At 43.8% G+C, this 6744-nt stretch overlaps 1 non-coding gene across 1 annotated transcript; it reads right to left on the bottom strand.

Annotated features, from left to right (window-relative positions):
- Window positions 1–5638: 5638 nt before the first annotated feature.
- TRNAA-CGC (transfer RNA alanine (anticodon CGC)) lies at window positions 5639–5711 on the bottom strand. The gene has a single exon. It is a non-coding gene; the product is annotated as a tRNA-Ala (tRNA).
- Between the last annotated feature and the right edge of the window lie 1033 nt (window positions 5712–6744).

Below are 6744 nucleotides of genomic sequence, written 5' to 3'. Positions count from 1 at the left end.
AGAGAGAAGAGCTGTGAGGCCTCAAAAAGGACCACTTGCACCATCGTTTCCTGGGCACAGGAGTGGGGCTTTTAACATGCAGATTAGTGGGCCCCCTCTCAGACCCTCCACATCAGAATCTCTGGGGCTGGGTCCCCACAGTTAGCATTTCGAACAGGCTCTCCAGGTGAGTCACACATGGGTTCTAGAGGGCTTTAGCCTTATCTCTACTACATGCTGGCTGTGTGATCTTGGGTAAGCTATTTAACTCTCTGAGCCTTAGTTTCTTCCTTATAGAGTGGAATAAAAATAGTACCTCCTTCACAACACTATTGGGAGGATTAAGTGAGATTTTTTATGTCTCATTCAACGTGGTAGTTTTTATTAAACTTCTTGTCCCCCCTGCCATGCATTTTTTTTCTGCTGCTTCTTTTCAGTGGGAAATGCAAACTTATTTTTCTCTATTTGATACACCCCCTTTCTTCTCACTGACAGGTGTTTGGCCCCTCTAAACACTTGTTAAAAACAGTGTTAAAAACCTGGGCAAAGCAGAGGCTCCGTGTATAGTGGCTACAGATGGCTACCACATGGCATGCTTCTCTTGAGAAGTGCCTACCTGGCAGTGTCCCCTTTCAGATTGCCTTCTCATCCCTCCCCACAGTTAGAACTTAGGCATCCAGCGTTGCGTCTTTGTGTGGCCCTCCTCTCTGTCAAGGCTACGGACCCTGAGTTAGTCTTGTGGCTGCATAATGTTGCAGCCTGTGTTATCGATCTCTTGTGAGTTTGGTGAATGGGAGTTAATTCCTCAAGAATATTCCCCCCTGTGTGGGCTGACAAAATACAGTGTGTTAATTTCTGAAACAGAAAGCCGGCTCCCAGACCCAAGTTGACCCCACGGAGGAACAGGTCCTGTCTTTGATGGTCATTTGAACATGATTTCATCCAGATTCTTTCTTTCGAGGTAAGAGGGGTGCAAGTGGTTCCCTCTGCTGAGGTGTTGTCCCAGACATTGCTGTTACTCATAAGACATGAAGAGTTATTTGACTTTTGGAAGCAGGGGGTAATGGTGGCTGCACATTAGGATCACCTGGTTAGTTTTAAAACAGATTCCTGGGCCCTGCTCACAGAGATTCTGATTTAACTGGTATCAGCAGGTTTTAAAAGCACCCCACCCAGGCGATTCTAAAGTAGAGTCAGGGCTGGGAACCACTGCTTTAAACTATGTGAATTTGCTCATTCCACAAATATAGGCATACCTCATTTTACTGTGCTTTGCAGATATTGTGGGGTTTTTTAAAACAAATTGAAGATTTATGGCAATTCTGCTTCAAGCAAGTCCATTGGTGCTATTTTTCCAACAGCATTTGCTCACTTCATGTCTCTGTGTCACATTTTGGTAGTTCTCACAATATTTCAAACTTTCCCATTATTATTATATTTGTTATGGTGATATGTGATCAGTGATCTTTGTTACTGTTGTAAAAACATTACAACTTGCCGAAGGCTCAGATGATGGTTAGCATGTTTTTAGCAATAAAGTGTTTTTAAATTAAGATATGTACATTGTTTTATAGACATAATGCTATTGCATACTTAATAGACTACAGTATAGTGTAAACATAGCTTCTATATGCAGTGGGAAACCAGAAAATTAATGTGAGTGACTTTATTGCTACATTTGCTTTATTGCAGTGGTCTGGAGCTGAACCCACAGTATCTCCTAGGTATGCCTGTATTGAGTGCTTATCATGTACCAGGCACTCTTATAGGCCCTGGGAATACAGCCATGAACAAAAGTGACAAAAATCCTTACCCTCATGGAGTTTATGTTTTAATGGGAAAGACAGATAATAAATAAGATAATTATATATATTATATATATAAAATGTTAAATGATGGTAAGTACAATGGAGAAAAATAAAGGAAGTTAGGAGGGAATGGCAGGAGTGATTTGTGAGGCACTTTGAATTAGGGTGGTTGTTTTAGTCTGCTTGGGCTACTATAACGGAAATACCATAGATTGGGTGGCTTAAGCAACAAACACTTATTTCTCACAGTTCTGGGGGCTGCAAAGTCCAGGATCAAGGTGCCAGCAGATTTGGTGTCTGGTGAGAGCCTGCTTCCTAGTTCGGAGATGGCTGTCTTCTCCCTGTGACCTCACACAGCAGAAGGGGTGAGAGAGCTCTCGGGGGTCTCTCTTATAAGGGCACTAATCCCGTTCATGAGGGCTCCACTCTCAGGACCTAATCACCTCCCAAAGGCCCCACCTCACTATCATCACACCGGGAGTTAGGATTTCAACATATGAATTTTGGGGGGACACAAACATTTCCTTGACCACAACAGTGGTCAAGGAAAACTTCATGGAGAAAGGGCCAATTAAGGAAGACCTGAAAGAAGTTCCTGGGTTGAGCCATGCAGATTTCTGGAGGAAGAGTCTTCCTGGCAGAGGGAATAGCCAGTGCAAAGAGCTCAAGTCAGGAGTGTGCTTGGTATTCTAGGAAAAACAAGGAGCCTGGTGTGGCCGGAGGGAAGTAAGGGGGAGCAGTGGTAGATAGAGAGCTCACGGTGGCAGTGGTAGCAGCTGGACAAGTTGCTCAGGGCCATGTAGGCCCTTGTAAGATAGATTTTTACTTTGAGTGAGATGAAAAGACATTGGATGGTTTTGAGCAGAGGAGTGGCATGATCTGACTTATGAAGGTCACTCTGGCTGCTGTGGGGAGGCTAGACTATGAGGAGCAAGGATGGAAAGAGGGAGGCTGTTGTGGGGGGTTAGGGGAGTGTTCGGGTGTTCTTGTCCCCTCTTAGTGTCTCCCTTTGTGGGAATGGCAGTTGTCGGGGGAGTTCGTAACCCTGGACTTTGTGCCACAAGGTTAAAGGGAGAAATAAATCAGATATGAAAGTGTGCCTAACATTTGCAGATGTGGCTTCTCTGGATTAAGAGCCAAACAAACACATCATGGCAATTTCTCTTCCTCTTTTGTCTCTTATTCCGCCTCAGATTCCCCTCCCAACCTATTCCTTGAGGATTCCTAGACACATTTTTTTCCCTGCAGTGACCTAGGTCTCTTATCCTGCTTTACCTCCCGCTTTTGACAGAGAGATAAAGGCTTCTGCGTTGATGTGAGTGGAGATCTTACTATAGTGCCACCTGTGAAACAGCAAAGGGCAGTAGAGATGCTTAACCTGTAAAATGTTCGTTGCACTGGGAAAAATCAATACAATAAATGTTGATTTAATGGCACCCCTTGGGGAAGGGGACTCTGGGCAATGTAACATTCTAGTTGACTGAAATGTAACCCACTCCTCACCCCTGCTTTTTTTCCTCCCTTTTTTTTTCGCATTAGTTCTTGTTTCTGAGTCTAAAAATAATGGGTTTTACCGTGTGCTTATCAGGTGCCAGGCACTGTGCTAGGTGTTTTACAGACCATTGTCTTATTTAATCCCAGCAACAACTGATGATATAGACGTTATCATTATCCCCATTTTAAAGTTGAGGAAATTGAGGCTCAGAGAAATTAAATAAGTCACCCAAGGTGGCGCAGCTGGTAAATAGCTGAGCCCATCTGATACTGTAGATCAGCCTATCAGTGTTTGTCCCTCATGGACTCTTCCTGGGCTCCAGGCAGGGTCTCAGTGCTACCGTGCCAGCCACCTGGGAGGTGCTCAGGGTCAGTGATGCAGTCAGGGAGGGAGCTCAGGGGCACGGGCTGTGCAGCGGAAGGCCTGGGAACAAGGTCCATTTATTATTATTATTTTTAAAAAATAAAAGCCCCAACATCAGCTTGTTTTCTTGTTATTAGGCTCTTCTAGTGGACTGTGGAAAAGCAATGTTTAGTTCATTGATAACAGTGTTAAAATGTTACTATAAGTGGTAAAGCTCCTTAATTTGGTATACCTAACTTTTATTTTTTGCAGGGGGTGGGTAGTGGTAGGGTGGTAGGCAGTGGTGCAAGGAAACCAACCTGAATTAGCTATAAATCTGAAATCCAGGCTCTTTTCAATACGCAGTTTCATTCCTTTCAGTCACAGTTGGTAACAGGAGCTAATGTTACCAAACTGAGAACCTATTTTAATAAATAGATAAGAAAAATCATTCATTGTTCTATGAAAATGGATTCTTCCCTAGTTTAAAAATGTCTGAAAATGTTTACTTTTTTCAAAAGAATAAAAGCTCCCCTTGCCATTTAGTTTATCCGACTCCTTTGCGTACCAAAGCCAGTTTTCACAGATCAAAGCATAAGACGCTGATCTCAGCTCTGGTCTGAATTCCTGCAAAATTTGAATGAGAATTTCTGTTCTGGATAAGCTTCCATGCGCCCCTTCAGACCCTCTCTCCATCCTTCTCCACCCTGCACTCTGCTTCGGGAGGGGAGGCTGACCTGTAGGGATGACGTCAAAGGCCTGACCATCCCCCACTCCTGTTACTAGCCCTGGGTACCCTGCCCCCACCTTTATAAATTGTCCATTTATTAACCTTTACTCTCCAAAATACCCATTTTGAGTGTGCCATCTACTCCCTGCTGGGACCCTGACTGATACAGGTTTTGAGTGATGTCTCTATCTTTATTCCACCTACAGGTCTGAGACATCGATTTCAAGGTGTTATGACCACACTACTAATTTGAATGTACAAAGCTCCATACAACTCCAATGATTGGGTAGTGTCAGGGAACACAGGGACAAAGGAACAATCATCACCTGGCCATCAGATTCCTGTGATGTGGGTTTCAGGAATCTGGGTATGGATAGATCATGACTGGGCAAAAGATAGTTCCAGATCAAGGGGTAATGGTAACCTGTCTGGCCTCTTTGCTTCCCTGTCAAGATCTTTCTGGCTAGGCCTTGGGTCTCAGGCATGGGGTTAAGGCAGGAGACCCCTGTGGACTGGATTCAATGCCCACAGTTGGTCCAAGGAGCAGGATAGGAACACCTGGTTCAAGTAAGGGACTTAAGAAAGGAGTTTGAGTCAAGAATCAGACAGTGTGACCCAGGAAAACACTAGTTCGTGAACTCTTTGAGGGAAGACATTGTGTGACTACCTTGCTCACTGCTGTACTCTCATGAGCACCCAGCCAATAGACTGGCAAATAGTAGGCATTCTATAAATATTTGAGTGAATGATTGAATACAAGATGATGAAAGAACATGCTGACCAATGCACAAAGAAGTTAGGGGGTTACCTTAGGGAGAATCCTATCCCAAGTAGGGAGGTCAATGTTTGGAAATGAGAGCTGTAATTTACCTTCCTTGGCTATAAGAGCCCCAGCCACGCACTGCACACAATCCTTTGGGCAAATTAGCCTACCAAAGCCAAGGACCAGAACCCATGGTCAGTATTCCCACTGCAATTTTTTTTTTAAACTTTTTATTTTATATTGGAGTATAGTTGATTGACAATGTTTTGTTAGTTTCAGATGTACAGCAAAGTGATTCAGTTATACATATACATGTATCTATTCTTTTTTAAATTCTTTTCCCATTTAGGTTGTTACATAATACTGTGCAGAGTTCCCTGTGTTATACAGTAGGTCCTTGTTGGTTATCCACTTTATTTTTAAATATTTATTTATTTGGCTGTGCCGGGTCTTAGTTGCGGCATGTGGGATCTTTTAGTTGTGGCATGTGGGATCTTTTAGTTGCGGCATGTGGGATCTAGTTCCCTGACCAGGGATTGAACCTGGGCCCCCTGCATTGCGAGTGCAGAGTTTTAGCCACTGGACCACCAGGGAAGTCCCTGGTTATCCATTTTAAATATAGCATGCCCACTGCTAGTTTTAAATACAGAAGATTTTGTGAAAATGGGGATCTGATTTGACAAAGGTTTTCTTGGAGCTTAAGTAGCTATTTGAAAATGCAGGGAGATTTTTTTCTACTGAAAACAAAATGTGCCCGTAAGGTCTTTTTTACTAGAAACATGGGGAATGCCTTTTTCAGGCATTCTTGTCAAAGAACACAAGGCCACATAAAAGATCTAGTGGCTGGGCTTCCCTGGTGGCGCAGTGGTTGAGAGTCCGCCTGCCAATGCAGGGGACACGGGTTCGTACCCCGGTCTGGGAAGATCCCACATACGCGGAGCGGCTGGGCCTGTGAGCCATGGCCGCTGAGCCTGCGCGTCTGGAACCTGTGCTCCAGCAACGGGAGAGGCCACAACAGTGAGAAGCCCGTGTACCGCAAAAAAAAAAAGAAATCCCCCTATTCTTTAAAAAAAAAAAAAAAGATCTAATGGCAAATCAGTGCATTATAGTTCTGTTGATACTTCCGCTGTCAGGGCTAATAGTTTTACTTAAGAGTACAATGTGCAAGTGGAATGTTTTAGGTTTTAAAAGTGAGTCTGTATGTATTTAGGGGATCTTTGCTTTATCATTTCTCTCTAGACAGGCCTCCCGAGGACTTCTACCTGGCAATGATTGATGGGGACGAGGGTAATTAAAGTCAAACTCTGTGCTTTCAATTAAGAAGACAAGTTACAGCTCTGGAAGGCTGGGTGTTTGGGATATATCAGATCATTCATCTGGGGAGCCTTTTCAAATTTACAGACCCCTGTACCTCCCCATCCCATGTTGATAACAGTCAGTTGGGAATCACCAATTTAAACTTTGCATCCCTTCCAAAGATCTGAAATGGGAGGTTAGCCTGAATTCCAAGAAAAGCACGAACAATGGTGTGGGAGAAGTTAGGTCAGTGTAGTTTTAGGCTCAACCAAAGGTAATGGATTATGGTGATCCAGAGTGAATGTCCTCCTTTCCACTCAACCCCTAAGCT

The sequence above is a fragment of the Lipotes vexillifer genome, unplaced genomic scaffold, assembly GCF_000442215.2.
Source record: "Lipotes vexillifer unplaced genomic scaffold, Lipotes_vexillifer_v1.1 scaffold681, whole genome shotgun sequence".
Lineage (NCBI taxonomy): Eukaryota > Metazoa > Chordata > Mammalia > Artiodactyla > Lipotidae > Lipotes > Lipotes vexillifer.
Note: the sequence above shows the minus strand (reverse complement) of the source record. Positions and strands in the feature narration are given on the sequence as shown.